The sequence below is a fragment of the Rhinopithecus bieti genome, unplaced genomic scaffold, assembly GCF_001698545.2.
Source record: "Rhinopithecus bieti isolate Rb0 unplaced genomic scaffold, ASM169854v2 scaffold_28163, whole genome shotgun sequence".
Lineage (NCBI taxonomy): Eukaryota > Metazoa > Chordata > Mammalia > Primates > Cercopithecidae > Rhinopithecus > Rhinopithecus bieti.
Window position 1 is genome coordinate 1,523,949 of NW_016813718.1, and position 17,813 is coordinate 1,541,761.

General features: G+C 42.7%; 1 protein-coding gene and 1 pseudogene across 1 annotated transcript in view; both read left to right on the forward strand.

Annotated features, from left to right (window-relative positions):
- Nucleotides 1-17,813, forward strand: part of KCNG3 (potassium voltage-gated channel modifier subfamily G member 3) — a 61,904-nt gene that overhangs the window by 35,440 nt on the left and 8,651 nt on the right. The gene's annotated exons all lie outside the window — the stretch shown is intronic.
- LOC108513205 (voltage-dependent anion-selective channel protein 1 pseudogene) lies at nucleotides 1,986-2,878 on the forward strand (annotated as a pseudogene).

Consider the following 17,813-nt stretch of genomic DNA (forward strand, 5'->3'; position numbering starts at 1 on the left):
ACTTTGGGAGGCTGAGGTGGGTGGATCTCTTGAGCCCAGGAGTTCAAGACCAGCCTGGGCAACATGGCAAAATCCCATCTCCACTAAAAATACAAAAACTAATTGGGTGTGAGGGTGCACACCTGTATTCCCAGCTACTTGGGAGGCTGAGGTGGGAGGATCACCTGAGCCTGGGAGGTAGAGGCTGCAGTGAGCCGTGATCGTGCCACTGCACTCCAGCCTGAGCAACAGAGCCAAACCCTGTTTCAAAAAAAGAGAAAGAAAGAAAAGAAAGAAAGAAAGAAAGAAAGAAAGAAAGAAAGAAAGAAAGAAAGAGGGAGGGAGGGAAGGAAAGAAAGAAAGAAAAGAGGAAGAAGAAGAAGGGAAGGAAGGAAGGAAAGAAGGAAGAAAGGAAAGAAGGAAGGAAGGAAAGAAGGAAGAAAAAGAAGGAAGGAAAAAGGAAAGAAATTAAATAGTCTTAAAAAACAAAATCTTAAATTTTCACTTTTACATTTAGTACTACACTCATTCTCATTAATTTTTGTGTGTGGTATGAAGTAAGGATAGTAATGCATTATCTCTAATTGTTATTTTTTAAATCTGTACACCAAATATATCATTTTGTCCTAAATATTCCATTAGACTGATAAAACAGTTGAACTCTCTAACGATAAAATTTATTGTACCATTAATTTAGTCCAACAACGTATTTTCTGAGTACCTCTTAAGTGCCATGATTAGGCAATATAGTGTTTTGTTGTTGTTGTTGTTGTTTTGTTTTTTTTTATTTTTTATTTTTTGAGACGGAGTCTTGCTCTGTCGCCCAGGCTGGAGTGCAGTGGCCGGATCTCAGCTCACTGCAAGCTCTGCCTCCCGGGTTCACGCCATTCTCCTGCCTCAGCCTCCCGAGCAGCTGGGACTACAGGCGCCCGCCACCTCGCCCGGTTAGTTTTTTTTTGTATTTTTTAGTAGAGACGGGGTTTCACTGTGTTAGCCAGGATGGTCTCGATCTCCTGACCTCGTGATCCGCCCGCCTCGGCCTCCCAAAGTGCTGGGATTACAGGCTTGAGCCACCGCGCCCGGCTGCTTGTTTTTGTTTTTTTAAAGACACACAGTCCCACTTGCTTCCTAGCTGGAGAGACAGACAGCTAAATGTACAACCACTACACGATGTGCTATGTGCACTGCTAGAGATAAGCACTGGCTGCTGTAGGAACACCAGGGAGAAACTCAGCCATGCTAGTGGACCTAAGATAAGGATTCCCTGGGGTGGTGATGCTTGAGCTCAGACTCGAAGGCCTGGTTGATGTTGGCCTCTAAGAAGGGAGGGTAGATGTGCAAAGGCAAGAGGCATGAGAAGACTGGGGACTGTGTTACTTTCCATTAGTTGGAGCAGATGGTACAAGGCGGAGAGTGGCAGATCTGAAGCCTTGGATGATAACTCATGAATTTTAGCTCTTATCTGTGGAGAGTTAGGAGTCAGCAATACCTCAGTACTAGGATTATTTGAGTATTGCTGCTTTTAGTACTGCGAATATTTTTGTATTCATGACTGTAGACTAAAACACTTAGCTTATTGTTTCAGGAAGACCTTGTAGGCTAGATACTTTGAAATATCCCTACTTTGATTAAATCTTTTGTTTTGGCTGGGCTCAGTGGCTCATGGTCTGTAATCCGAGCACTTTGGGAGGCCAAGGCGGGTGGATCACTTGAGGCCAGCAGTTCTAGACCAACCTGGGCAACTTGTTTTAATGTGCATATTGGAAACTTTTTGAGCGTACAAGTATCATTGTCCTGATGTTTGCAGTGAGTACCTAGTTAAGTAAAAATAATCTGAGTTGAGCACTGGACAAATTAGTTGCCTGTGGTTAGGAAATAGCAAATAATGATATCAGCATGAACTATCTCACTTTTCAAAAATGTCATTTGTTGAGGCAGCCCCCGCTGCAGCCACCACCGAGCCCGCCGCCACCACTGAGCCCGCTGCCACCGCCTCTGAGCAGAAGATGGTTATGCCTCCCACATAAGCTGAACTTGGCAAATCTGCCAGGGATGTGTTCACCAAGAGCTATGGATTTGGCTTAATAAAATTTGGTTTGAAAACAAAATCTGAGAATGGATTGGAATTTACAAACTCAGGCTCAGCCCAACACTGAGGCCACCAAGATGACTGGCAGCCTGCGAACCAAGTACAGATGGACCAGATATGGCCTGACGATTACGGAGAAATGAAACACCACACGCTGGGCACCAAGATTGCATGGAGGATCAGCTTGCCTGTGGACTGAAGCTGAGCTTCGATTCATCACTTCTCACCGAACACTGGGGGGAAAAATGCTAAAATCAAAACCCGCTATAGGCAGGAGCATATCAACCTGGGTTGCACTGTGGATTTCGACATCGCTGGACCTTCAATCTGGGGTGCTGTAGTGCTGGGTAATGAGGGCTGACTGGCTGGCTACCGGATGAATTTTGAGACCGCAGAGTTTTAAGAGACCCAGAGGAACTTTACTCATGGCTACAAGACTGATGAATTCCAGCTTCATACTTATGTGAATGACTGGGCAGAGTTTGGCACCTCTATTTCCCAGAGGTGAATAAGAAGTTAGAGATTGCTGTTAAGCTTGCCTGGACATCAGGAAACAGTAACACTCACTTCAGAACAGCAGGCAAGTATCAGATGGACCCTGATGCCTGCTTCTTGGCTAAAGTGTACAACCCTAGCCTGACAGGTTTAGGATAGACTCGGATCATAAAGCCAAGTATCAAGCTGATGCTGTCAGCTCAGCTGGATGGCAAGAACGTCGATGCTGGTGGCTATGAGCTTGGTCTAGAACTAGAATTTCAAGCACAAATGAATACTGTACAGTTGTTTAATTTTAACTATTTTGCAGGATAGCTACCTTCAGAATTTAATGTATCTTTTAACATATATCTGAGATGCAAGTATTGCTAAATTTCATGCTAGACCTCCAGGTTAAAGATGATTCAAAATGAGTGCTACCTTTTCAGAGATACAGAAGAAACCCAATTCCAAAAAAGGTCCTTTTAGCTGTAGACTTGGGGGGAATTTGGTAGCCCTTCTAGAGATGCCAGGTTTTAAAAAAATCTAGAAATGGCTGCAAGTAGAAGCTGATTATGTATAGGCACTTTGTAAATTTGTATTGAATAAATGAATGAAACTCTAACTTTCTGATAATTGAACCTTGGTTTCCTAACCCCAGTTGATGAGAGGCTCATTGCATCATGGTGTGTACAAATTCACCTGACAAAGACGTTTTTATTTTATTTATTTATTTTTGAGACAGAGTTTCACTCTGTCGCCCAGGCTGGAGTACAGTGCTGTGATTTCAACTCACTGCAACCTCCGCCTCCTGGGTTCAAGTGATTCTTGTGCCTCAGCCTCTCCAGTAGCTAAGATTACAGGCACATGCCACCATGCCCTGCTAAGTTTTGTATTTTTAGTAGAGACGGGGTTTAAACATGTTGACCAGGCTGTTCTCTAACTCCTGACCTCAAGTGATCCAAAGTGCTGGGATTACAGGCGTGAGCCCCCGCACCCAGTTAAGGGACCTTTTTAGATAGATCTTCATGACCTGTTTCCATCCCAGTCTTTCATCACCTCTCTTATACCAAAAGGTCTGCAGGGCGTGACAGCTGCTTCTGTTGTACCATTTTGGGGTGGAGAGGCTGGATCTGATGAAGCCAGTAATTCAGTACTGAATTCCTTCTTGTGTTGTGCTTTTTTGCCCTCGCACCAGGGTATGAAATAGCTTCCAGGAGCTCTAGCTATAAGCTGGGGAGAGGTTGTGTGATTGTAATCACATGGTGACAACACTTAGAATCTAAATTGGACTTCTGTTGCATTCTCACCACTCAATTTATTTTTTAGCAGTTTAATGGGTACATTTTAGAGTCTTTCATATTGTGTGGAATTAGATCCTCCCCTTCAAGTGCTGTAATTAACATCACTTAAAATAAAACTTGAATAAAATATTGAAACCTCAAAAAATTAAAATATCATTTGTTGAAATTCATCTTCCCAAGTTGTTCCGTAGATAAAACTATCTTGAAGCAAAATGGTAAAATACTATTAAATAAAAGAATTGTTATCACTTTTGTAAGGTGATCTTGTTTGAAGAGGTAGATCTTTTTTTTTTTTTTTGAGACGGAGTCTCGCTCTGTCGCCCAGGCTGGAGTGCAGTGGCCGGATCTCAGCTCACTGCAAGCTCCGCCTCCCGGGTTTATGCCATTCTCCTGCCTCAGCCTCCCGAGTAGCTGGGACTACAGGCGCCCGCCACCTCGCCCGGCTAGTTTTTTGTATTTTTTAGTAGAGACGGGGTTTCACCATGTTAGCCAGGATGGTCTCGATCTCCTGACCTCGTGATCCGCCCGTCTCGGCCTCCCAAAGTGCTGGGATTACAGGCTTGAGCCACCGCACCCGGCCGAAGAGGTAGATCTTGATATCCTTTCCAGTCTCATAATTCTTTTACTAATGAATTGCCAGTTAAATAAAAAAGGAATAGAACCCACGTGGCAGTCATATATGGAATAGGAGTAGATTATTGAGATTGATCTTCTTGTAGCATTATTTAAGCAAATACTTGTATGCTGGGGTAGTGGTGAAGGTGCAGGAAGGGATTGTGGCACCTGAAGATTAAGGGGGCCCACCCAGAGTGGAGAGTGTGGGACTGGGGACCACCGGTGATGTCAGGCCTGAGTTTCTGCTGCTGTCATCTCTGGAAAGTTTTTAGCAGTGAGTGTCAGAACCACAGATTTTTGATCCCTTTGCCTGTATGTATATGTCCCCTACAGCAGGGTGGTCTTCTGAAAAAACACTCCCTGGCTCTGGTGAAGAGAAGCGCATCCTGATTTCTGGGTCAGTCAGAAAGAGATGATGTCTCTGACTCTCAAGAGCCTCAGGCAAGGCACACACAGAAATACCTCTGATTTGTCCACGGAGCGGGTTCAACCCAAGCCCTCTATTAGAGGGTAATGAACACAAACACTGATACATGGGATGGATGAAATTCTTTATGTAAATTAGCTCCTAGATGATGATGTCTACCTTTTTATCAGTTAAGAAAATCAAAGGAATAGTCAGAGTGGCCATTTTTTGTAGTAAGAGATTTCGAGGTGCCTTTTGTTTTCTTCACTTGCCTTTCCATTTAGGGGAAGCCTAAAACACTGGGCAGTGGCCCAGTGTCGCGCACCTGTTTAATCTATGTAGGGCATCTGCTCACATCCGTGTTTTGTTTTGTTAACTTTTTAAATGTAATTGCTTTCACTTCATCAGGTATCTGGCACTTTGCTGATTTTGCTTGTGCTGGTCTTTCCATGCCAAATTAAACTGCCACTTTCTCAAAGAAGCCTTCCGTCATCTCCCAGATGAAGAAAAACTTATCTTCTTCTGAACTTAATACACATCAATTATAGCTTTTATTACTTTCTACATTCTATTTTTGAGTTTTTAAGGATAGGTTTGTTGTTAGGGAGGGTATATCTTAACCTTTGCTGGGTTGCAAACTTTCAGTCTGTTTTATCTTCTTTTTAAAATCCTTTTATTTTGAAATGATTTAACAATTATTAATTAATTAATTTACCTATTTATATTTAGAGACAGAGTCTTGCTTTGTTGCCCAGGCTGGAATGCAGTGGTACAATCATGACTCACTGCAGCCTCAAACTCCTGGGTACAGGCAATTCTCCCACCTCCTGAGTAGCTAGGGCTACAGGCATGTGCTATCATGCCTGCTATTTTTTTTTTGTAGAGATGGGGGTCTTGCTATGTTGTCCATGCTGGTCTTGTACTCCTGGCTTCAAGAAGTCCTCCCACCTCAGCCTCCCAAAGTGCTGGGATTACAGATGTGAGCCACTTTGCCTGGCTTGAAATAGTTTTACACTCACAAGAAGTTGCAAAAATAGCACAGAGTTCGGTTTTACCCTTCATCTGGTTTCCCCAGTGATAACATCTTTTTTTTTTTTTTTTTTTTGAGATGGGGTCTTGCTCTGTTGCCCAGGCTGGAGTGCAGAGGTGCAATCTCGGCTCACTGCAAGCTCCACCTCCCAGGTTCACACCATTCTCCCACCTCAGCCTCCTGAGTAGCTGCGACTACAGGTGTCCACCACCATGCCTGGCTAATTTTTTGTATTTTTAGTAGAGACAGGGTTTCACCGTGTTAGCCAGGATGATCTCCATCTCCTGACCTCTTGATCTGCCTGCCTCATCCTCCCAAAGTGCTGGGATTACAGGCGTGAGCCACTGCACCCAGCTGATGACATCTTACATAACTATGCTTAAGTTCTATCTTTAATTTATCTTTATACACCTCTCTGTGGCCTGACATACAGTAGGCACTCACTCATGAGCTTTGTTGCATGATGAATGAATTAATGGGCTCCATGGGCTTACAGCCACATCCAAGTTAATATGTCATCACATCCTGACTCCAGGACATTGCATCATCCTGGCTACAAGTGACCTGTCTCAGGAGACTCAGACTGAAGCCATGTACATTTCTTGCCTCCTTAGTGCACATTAGTTGACTTGCCAGGCAGGGAGGGTGAGAAAGGATTCTGGGATAAATGCACAATCTGAGATTTATTTCAAAATAAGACATGACGGAAGTAGATGAGGGTGTGGAGCAGGGCGGAACTGGCTTTGGGCCGATGGTGAATGGGGCTGGGTATTTGGGGGGTCATAATACCATAATACCATTCTGTCTTCTCTCTCTCTCTCTCTCTTTTTTTTTGACACGGAGTTTTGCTCTTGTTGCCCAGTCTGGAGTGCGATGGCGCGATCTTGGCTCACTGTAACCTCCACATTCCGGGTTCAAGCGATTCTCCTGCCTAAGCCTCCCGAGTATCTGGGATTACAGGCACGTGCCACCACGCCCAGCTAATTTTGTATTTTTAGTAGAGTCGGGGTTTCACCATGTTGGTTGGGCTTGTCTCGAACTCCTGACCTCAGGTAATCCACCCACCTTGGCCTCCCAAAGTGCTAGGATTTCACGCGTCCGGCCATTCTGTCTTCTCTCATATGTTGAATGGTCTCAGTTCTTCATCTCTAAAAGTTTAAGAAACAGAAGCCTACCACAATGACATAATATCAAAACTGTTTCTTCCTGAGGTTCTTCTGTTTTTTTTTTTTTTAAGTAATGGGGTCTCCTATGTTGCTTCTTTCTGAGGTTTTAGAGTCTGTCCCTACAAACTGACACTAGCGGAACAGAGCTCCTTGCAAGACAGTACCTCAGGCTACACTGCAGACACTAGGATGCACTTAAGTCATGTATTTGGGTTGAATATTGAATTATGCCAAAAGGAGTAGGAGAAGATAAGGGTTATTTATAGTAATTGCCTGTAATTTTTCACAGAAACACACTTTGGTGGAGATTTATGTATGATGGATAGCCCGTGTCTTAGCAGGACAGGTATTGTTGTCTTTGCAGTTGCAGTCAGAAACTTGGTTGTTTCTTTGTAGACGGTCATCAGTCCCTGTTTCCCAATAAAGAGAGAATGTGGATCTGGTACCTCTGTTGCCAAAACAGAGGACAGAGGAACCACAGAGGGTAAACTGTGTTTAGGAGGCAGAAGCCAGATTCCTCAGGCAAGGGTGATAGCCCCCTGTTCCTGTGTGCTAAGGGAAAGTGTGAAAAGCAAAGGTGGAGGTGATTGCAGGAAGAAAAGAGATCCAACAGAATAATAGCAGCCCCTTAAAAATTGTGGGAGGAGCCCAGCTCTCTGTGGCCAATCCCAATGACTTTGAGAGAGTGAACTTTTCATTCATCATTATCCTCGTCCTGCCACATGTCCTAATGAAATGGCCATCCAAACGTGAGCATCAGGAAACAAAGTGGTATCAAGTGAGGAACGTAAAAATTAACACACACATTGACTGTAGCTGTATAGGGACATCCATGAATCCCAGGCGTGATTCAAGGTGTGACTTAGTCAGTGAGTACATGTATTTTGTTTGTTTAAAATTTATTTATTTATATATTGAGATGAGGGGTTTCACTATATTGCTCAGGCCGGTTTTGAAGCCTGAGCTCAAGTGATCTTCCTTCCTCAGTCTCTCAGGTAGCTGGGAGACTACAGGTGTGTGCCACCACAGCTACTTTGTACATTTTTTTTTTTTTTTTACAGAGAAGAGTCTCACTCTGTTGCCCAGGCTGGAGTGTAGTGGTGTGATCATAGCTCACTGCAGCCTTGAACTCCTGGGCCCAAGTGATCCTCCTGCCTTGGCCTCCCAAAGTGTTGGGATCACAGGCATGAGCCACTGTGCCCAGCCTTGCGTGTGTGTGTGTGATTTGCTTGCCTCGGCCTCCCAAAGTGCTAGGATTATAGGCATGAGCCACTGTGCCTGGCCAGCCTTGTAAATATTATTAACCTGTCATTTATTATCTGTGTGACATGGTTTAGTTACTTCTCTCTTTTTTTTTGAGACAAAGTCTCTGTGTCGCCCAGCTGGAGTGCAGTGGCACAATCACAGCTCACTTTAGCTTCAACCTTCCCGGGCTCAAGGAACCCTTTTACCTTGGCCTCCCAGGTTGCTGGGAGTACAGGCGCGTGCCCCCATGCTTGGCTAATTTTTTTTTTTCTGAATTTTGCAGAGATGGAGTTTCGTCACATTGCCCAGGCTGGTCTTGAACTTGTGGGCTCAAGCAGTCTGCTGTTCTTGGCCTCCCAAAGTGTTGGGATTACAGGCATGAGCTACTGCACTTGGCCGCTAGTTACTTCTCTTTAGCTTAGTTTCCTCATTTGTAGGTGGGGATCATAACAGAACCTATTGCATACAGTTGTGAGAATTAAATGAATTAGTATGTAAATTTATAGAAAGATGTTTGGAACTTGAATAAGTGTTCAATTATGTGTTTTAATTTATTATTGATCTAGGTTGGAAGATAAAGAGGTACGAATGGTATAGATTTTTTCTGTGTAAGATAAAGTGTGTAAGAAAAAAATCATGTTTTCTTCTTTCAAAAAACCCTACTTTTTTTCTCCCATTTAACCAATTGTTGTGGAGAAAAACTCTTATAAGGACATGAAAGACTCTAGGTAATGAAGCGGCTGTTGATGTGCAGCTTGTTGGAAATTTTTATTGTGCTTCGTGTTATTACATTGTACATGCCTGTTAGAAATGTGATTGGAAATGCTTTGTATATTTAAATCCGAAGGCTTCGAGTAAGAAGGGTAACTTTTCCTTTTGTGGCACTCCTGGGGTTGTTAAGGCTGATTTAAGCTGCTGCTGACTCGATTGTGGTGATTGCTCTTCTAGTTGGGCATACTTTTTACTTTCTTTTAGAATGTTTTTAAATTGGACTTGAACTGAACTCCTTTTGTAAATGGAAGACTCTGAGCTCAGAGATGGTTTGTAGTAATAATAATAATGGTCACAATCTTTTTTGTTGTTGTTGTTTTTTGAGACTGGTCTTACTCTTGCTTAGGCTGGAATATAGTGGTGTGATCATGGCTCACTGCAACCCTGGGCTCAGGTGCACCTCCTCAGCCTCCCAAGTAACTGGGACTGCAGGCACGCACCATCATGCCTGGCTAATTTTTGTATTTTTTGTAGAGAGAGGGTTTTGACATGTTGCCCAGACTGATCTTGAACTGCTAAGCTCAAGTGATCCTCCTGCCTTGGCCTCCTAAAGTGCTGGGCTTAACAGGTGTGAGCCACTGTACCTGGCCGTATTATTTTTGGAGGACTTAAAAAATGATTGCAGTCTATGCCTTTCATCTTATACTGGTGTGTTAATATTTGTGGCTTCAAAGAAGTTATAAATACATTTCATTTTTCCCTGCCAAAACTGTTAAGTTTTATCTTAAAATTATATTCCAGTATAAATATAATTAATAAGTAACAAAATTATTGGGGTTTGGATTCATATAACATTTCCTTATTTTATATCCTTATACATTGTGATATTGTACTATATTTAAAATATACTATATATTATTTTAAATGTATTATAATTATATATGCACATAGTATAGGTATATAATAAATACACGTATATTACTTTAGGTGGTTTTCTGTGTTGGCATATTGCTTGTGTAATTCATTTAGCTTTTTCCAGTCAGCTATTCAGATTCAGCTTTCAGCTGTGCGCATATATATATATATATATATATACACACATATAATTTTTTTATTTTTTATTTTTGTTTTTTTCAAGAGACAGGATTTTGGTCTGTTGCCTAGTCTGGAGTATAATGGTACAGTCATAGCTCACTGCAGCCTCAAGCTGCTGGGCCCAAGTGATCCTCCCACCTCAGCCTCCCAAGTAACTGGACTACAGGCACATGCCCCACGCTGGCTAATTTTTTGAAAATTTTTAGTAGAGATGAGATCTGACTATATTGTGAGATCTCACCATATTCCAAGATCTCCTGGGCTCAAGCAGTTCTCCTGCCTTGGCCTCCCAAAATGTTGGGATTACAGACATGAACCATTGGAGCCAGCAACAGCTGTTTTGTGTATTAATTTTCATAGTTGTCCTTGTAATATTAAATTTTAATCAGGTTCTGTTTGGTATTAATGACAGGAACAGTCTCCTTTAATTCTTCTGAGGTAAAGCAGAATGTAAGTCAAAAATTAATTAATGTCAAAGCACTGTCTTTGTTTTTGTTTTTCCATTGACCCCATGGGTGGTGTGGCTGAGCAGTCTAACGTGCTGAGTATGGTGGCTCACGTGTGTAGCCTCTAGCACTTTGGGAGGCCGAGAGTTTAAGACCAGCCTGAGCAACATAGCGAGACTTCAGCTCTACAAAATATAAAGAACATAAAAAATAAAAACGGTGTGTATTAAGGCTTTAGCCTCCTTGGGGGCATAGATTTGAATTCCACCACTACTCATATGTTTGCTCTTTAAAACTGTAGTAAAATACACATAATATAAAATTTGCCATCTTAACCATTTTTAAGTATACCGTTTAGTGGTGTTAAGTATAATATATTCATATTGTTATGAAACAGATCTTCAGAGCTTTTTCATCTTGCAAATCTGAAGCTTTGTACCCATCAAACCACTCTTCTCTTTTACCTTTTCCCAACTGCCTGTAACTACTATCTTACTTTCTGTTTCTGTGAATTTGACTACTTTAGATACCTCATATAAGTGGAATCACATAGTATTTGTCTTTTTGTGACTGGCATATTTCACTTAACGTAACGTCCTCAAGGTTCATCCATGTAACAGGATTTCCTTTTTTTTTTTGTTTTTTTTTTTGTTGTTGTTGAGATGGAGTCTTGCTCTTTCATCCAGGCTGGAGTGCAATGGCACGATCTCGGCTCACTGCAACCTCTGCCTCCCCAGTTCAAGTGATTCTCCTGCCTCAGCCTCCCGAGTAGCTTGGATTACAGACACCCACCACCACACCTGGCTAATTTTTGTACTTTTAGTAGAGATGAGGTTTCACCATGTTGGCCAGGCTGGTCTCGAACTCCTTACCTCAGGTGATCTGCCCGCCTCAGCCTCCCGAAGTGCTAGGATTACAGGCATCAGCCACCGCACCCAGATTGATTTTCTCTCTCTTTTTTTTTTTTTGAGATGGAGTTGTCGCTCTGTCGCCCAGGCTGGAGTGCAGTGGTGCGATCTCTGCTCACTGCAAGCTCTGCCTCCTGGGTTGACACCTTCTCCTGCCTCAGCCTCCCGAGTACCTGGGACTACAGCCGCCCGCCACCACGCCCGGCTAATTTTTTTTTTTTTTTTGTATTTTTAGTAGAGACGGGATTTCACCGTGTTAACCAGGATGGTCTCAATCTCCTGACCTCATGATCCACCTGCCTTGGCCTCCCAAAGTGCTGGGATTACAGGTGTGAGCCACCGCACCCAGCCAATTTTCTCTCTTTTTAAGGCTGAATAATATTCCATTATATATATATATTTCTGTGTTGTTTTTTGTGTGTGTGTGTGATAGAGTCTTGCTCTGTCACCCAGGCTGGAGTGCAGGGGTGCAATGTTGGCTCACTGCAACCTCTGGCTCCCGATTCAAGCAATTCTCCTGCCTCAGCCTCCCAAGTAGCTGGAATTACAGGTGCATGCCACCATGCCCAGTGAATTCTATATATATTTTATATATATATATTTTTAGTAGAGATAGAGTTTTGCCGTGTTGTCCAGGCTGGTCTTGAACTCCTTGACCTCAGGTGATCCACCCACCTCAGCCTCCCAAAGTGCTGGGAAATGAGCCACCACGCCCAGCTATATTCCAATTTTCTTTATTCTTTTGTCAGTGGACATTTAGATTGCTTCCACATCTTAACTATTGTCAGTAATGCTTCCTTTGTATTTGTGAACATGGGTGTGCAAATATTTCTTTAACACCCTGCTTTCATTTGTTTTGGATATATACCCAGAAGAGTGATTACTGCAGCATGTGATATTTCTATTTTTAATTTTTTGAGGAACCTCCATACTGTTTTGCATAGTGGATGCACCCTTTTACAATCCTACCAACAGTGCTGTAGACACTTGTGCTTTTCTGGTGTGATTTTTTTTTTTTTTTTTTTTTGTATAGTAGTCATCCTGTAGGTATAAGGTGATACCTCATTGTGGTTCTGATTTGCATTTCTCTGATGATTGATAATGTTGAGCATCTTTTCATATGCTCATCGGCCTTATTAACTTTTGAGAAATATCAAATCCTTTGTCCAGGACAGTCTCTTAAATAAATGGTGCTGGGAAAACTGGACATCCATATGCAAAAGACACTAGACCCTTTATCTCACTATATAAAAAAAAAACAAATCAGGCCGGGCGTGGTGGCTCAAGCCTGTAATCCTAGCACTTTGGGAGGCCGAGACGGGTGGATCACGAGGTCAGGAGATCGAGACCATCCTGGCTAACACAGTGAAACCCCGTCTCTACTAAAAAATGCAAAAAACTAGCTGGGCGAGGTGGCAGGCGCCTGTCGTTCCAGCTACTCGGGAGGCTGAGGCAGGAGAATGGCGTGAACCCGGGAGGTGGAGCTTGCAGTAAGCCGAGATCCGGCCACTGCACTCTAGCCTGGGTGACACAGCGAGACTCCGTCTCAAAAAAAAAAACAAAAAAAAAAAAAAACAAATCAAACTGGATTAATGACATAAATCTAAGACCTCAAACTATGAAACTACTACACAAAAACATTGGGGAAAATCTCCAGGACGTTGGAGTAGGCAAAGATTTCTTGAGCAATATCCCACCAGCACAGGCAACCAAAGCAAAAGTGAACAAATGGGATCATACCTAATTAAGAAGCTTCTTCACAGCAAAGGAAAGAATCAACAAAGTGAAGATACAACCACAGAATGGGAGAAAATATTTGCAAACTACCCATCTGACAAGGGATTAAAAACCAGAACATATAAGGAGCTCAGACAACTCTATAGGAAAAATATCTAATAAATTGATTTAAAATGGGCAAAAAATCTGAATAGATATTTCTCAAAAGAAGACATACGAATGGCAAACAGGTATATGGAAAAGGTGCTCAGCATCATTGATCATCAGAGAAGTGCAAATCAAAACTACAATGAAATATCATCTTACTCTAGTTAAAATGGCTTTCATCCAAAAGACAGACAATAACAAATGCTGGCGAGGATGTGGAGAAAAGGGATCCCTCGTATACTGTTAGTGGAAATGTAAATTAGTACAACCACTATGGAGAACAGTTTGGAGGTTCCTTAAAAAACTGAAAATAGAGCTACCATATGATCCAGCAATCCCACTGTTGAGTGGGTGTTTACCCAACAGAAAGGAAATCAGCATATCAGAAAGATGCGTGCACTCCCATGTTTGTTGCAGCACTATTCATGTTAGCCAAGATTTGGAAGCAAACTAAGTGCCATCAACAAATGAATGCGGCCGGGCATGGTGGCCCATGCCTGTAATCCCAGCATTTTGGGAGGCTGAGGCAGGCGGATTGCCTGAGGTCAGGAGTTCAAGACCAGCTTGGCCAACATGGCGAAACGTCATCTCTACTAAAAATACAAAAATTAACCAGGCATGGTAGCATGCACCTGTAGTCCCAGCTACTCAGGAGGCTGAGGCAAGAGAATCACTTGAACCCTGGAGGCGCAGGTTGCAGCGAGTCTTGATCATACCACTGCACTCTAGCCTGGATGACAGAGCAAGACCCCATCTCAAAACACACACACACACACACACACAAACCCAGATGAATGTATAAAGAAAATGTGGTACATATACACAATGGAGTACTATTCAGCCATAAAAAAGAATGAGGTCCTGCCATGTGCAACAACATGGATGGAACTGGAGGTCATTTTGTTAAGTGAAATAAATCAGGCACAGAAAGACAAACTTCTTGTGTTCTCACTTATTTGCGGGAGCTAAAAATGAAAACAATTGAACTCATGAATGTAGAGAGTAGAAGGATGGTTACCAGAGGCTTAGACGGGTAGCAGTGGTGGTGGAGAAGTGGGTATGGTTAATGGTTACAAAAAAATAGTTAGAAAGAATGAGTAAGACCTGGTATTTGCTAGCACAACAGGGTGACTGTAGTAAAAAATAATTTAATCTTACGTTTCAAAATAACTAAGAAAGTATAACTGGATTGTTTGTAACACAAAGGATAAATGCCGGAGGTGAATTTGAGGCTGCAGGGAGCTATGACTGCACCACTGTGCTCTATATGGGTGACAGAGCAAAATTCTGTCTCTTAAAAAATAATATATATATATATATGTATATATAATATATATATTTTACCACCCCATTTACCCTGATGTGATTATTATGCATTGCATGCCTGTATCAAGATATTTCATGTAACCCATAAATATATACACCTACTATGTACCCATGAAAATTTAAAAAATTAAACTAAAAAATCCTTTGCCCATTTTTTAATTGGGTTGATTTTTTTTGTTGTTACTGAGTTGCAGGAATTCTTTGTATATCCTGTACATTAACTCTTTTTTTTTTTTGAGACGGAGTTTCACTCTTGTTGCCCAGGCTGGAGTGCAATGGCACGAGCTCGGCTCACCACAACCTCTGCCTCCCAGGTTCAAGCAATTCTCCTGCCTCAGCCTCCGTAGTAGCTGGGATTATAGGCATGTGCCACCACGCCCGGCTAATTTGTATTTTTAGTAGAGATGGGGTTTCTCCATGTTGGTCAGGATGGTCTCGAACTCCTGACCTCAGGTGATCCACCACCTCGGCCTCCCAAAGTGCTGGGTTTACAGGCATGAGCCACCGCACCCGGCCCTGTACATTAACTCTTAATCAGATACATGACTTGCAAATATCTTCTCCCATTCTGTAGGTTGCCCTTTCACTCTTGATTGTATCTCTGTTGTTTTTGTTTTTGAGGTAGGGTCTCACTCTGTTGCCCAGGCTGGAGTGTAGTGGCAAGATCATGGCTTAATGCAGCCTTGACCTCCTGGGCTCAGGGGATCCTCCCACCTCAGCTTCCCAAGTAACTAGGACTACAGGCACACACCACCACTCCCTGCTAATTTTAATTAATTAATTAATTAATTAATTTTGAGGCAAAGTCTTGCTCTGTCGTCCAGGTTGGAGTGCAATGGCGTGGTCTCAGCTCACTGCAACTTCCACCTCCTGGGTTCAAGCAGATACTCCTATTTCAGCCTCCTGAGTAGCTGGGATTAGAGGCGTGCACCACCACGCCCAGCTAATTTTTTATATTTTTAGTAGAGATGGGGTTTTACCATGTTGGCCAGGCTGCTCTTGAACTCCTGATCAAGTGATCCACCTGCCTCAGCCCCCCAAAGTGCTGGGATTACAGGCATGAGCCACTGTGCCTGGCCCCCTGCTAATTTTAAAACATTATTTGTAGTAGAGACGAGGTCTTGCTTTGTTGTCCAGGTTGGTCTTAAACTCCTGGGCTCAAGCAGTCCTGCCACTTCAGCCTCTGAAAGTACTGAGATTACAGGTGTGTGTCACTGCCCCTGGCACACACACAAAAAATTCTGTTCTAATGTAAACCCTGGAGACCAAATGATTGACCTATAATATCATTTAATCTTTTTTTTTTTTGAGTTGGAGTCTTGCTCTGTCACCCAGATTGGAGTGCAGCTGTACTATCTCAGCTCACTGTGACCTCTGCCTTCTAAATTCAAGCAATTCGCCTGCCTCAGTCTCCTGAGTAGCTGGGATTACAGGCGTCCGCCACCACACCCAGCTAATTTTTGTATTTTTGGTAGAGACAGTGTTTCACCATGTTGGCCAGGCTGGTCTGGAACTCCTGACCTCAAGTGATCCATCCACCTTGGCCTCCCAAAGTGCTGGGATTACAGGTGTGAACCACTGTGCCAGGTCCCATTTAATCTTAACAATGGATATTGTCATAAAATCATTTGCATTTCCAAATGCTCCTTGTAGCTTTAAAACCTTATAGATGGGAGTTTCGTTACCTGTGTAATTGCAGCTTCTTAGTTGTGTGATCTTGGAAAAGTGCTTAACCTTTTAGCCTCGATGCTGTCATCTGTAAAGTGGAGATACTAGGGGAAATGCATATTTCATCGACTTCTTGAAAGGGATCAGACGAGATGATATCTGTAAAGTGTTTGGCATAGTGGCATAGTGCTCAACTGAAAGGCATCAGTCAGTGATGAATATTTTTATTAGGCGTACATTCATCAACATCTAGATGTTTGAACTTCAGAAGAAATCTGAATGGGCTTCAAAGGAATGTGATGTCTCAGTATCTTTAGTTTCTTTTTTCCTGTTTAATTTTACAGAAATAACCTCCGGGAGTACCCAGTTGTTTGCTCTTGTGCTCAGTGAACAGTACTCAGTTTTTCAGCAGTTGTCAGTGGTGGCATTGGTGAGAGTGCCATTTGGAAACATGAGGAGTTTTGGCAGGCTTGGTGGTGTTTGTTGCTAGAGACTGCCTTGGTGTAATTGAAGGTGAAAGTGATGCCTGGGGTTTCTCACTGATTCATCCCTTTGGCGTGGAATTCTGAATAAACAGCATCTGACCTAGGGTGTGGGCAGGCAGAACCCTGAGGACCTCATTACAGACGAGCTTACTTCTTTGAAATTCCCTTACTGAGGGATTATTCCACACCATTTGGATTTCTTCCTTCTTAGTCTTAACAACTTTGGCTGCTGCTGGAAATAATTAGACAGAAAATGTTCTGGTATTTTTGGCACAATTGACATTTTTACTCTTCTGAAATTAATAGAATCTTGGGATTTTAGAACTGAGAAGGTCCTTAGAAGATCTGTATAAATCTGCCTCTTGATGGTGAGGCTTGTCCTTCAGAATGGAAAGAGCACAGAGCCTCTGACGTCAAGCCCAGTGCCCTTGCTTGTGTCTGGCTAGAGAAGAGACAGAGTATGTTAGCTGGAGAACTGGTACATCTTACCCACAAGCCAATCTAAGGAAACTATTATTGTCACTGCTGTGCGCTCCTGCAATCCCTTTTAAGTGCACATCTTACTACTACCTACTATATTTACCAGTTTACTACCTAGGATAGCAACCAATTGAGAAATCCCAGACTGGGTGCGGTGACTCAGGCCTTTAATTCCAGCACTTTGGGAGGCCAAGGCAGGTGGATAACTTGAGGCCGGGGGTTCAAGACCAGCCTGGCCAACATGATGAAACCTCATCTCTCCTAAAAATACAAAACTTAGCCAGGTGTGGTGGTGTGCATCTGTAATCCCAGCTACTTGGGAAGCTGAGGCAGGAGAATTGCTTGAGTCCAGGAGGTGGAGGTTGCAGTGAGCTGACATCACACCACTGTGCTCCAGTCTGGGCGACAGTAAGACCCTGTCTCAAAAAAAATAAAATAAAATAAAAAAGAAATCTCAGTGGCTTAACACAACAGCAGACTTTTTTTTTTTTTTTTTTTTTTT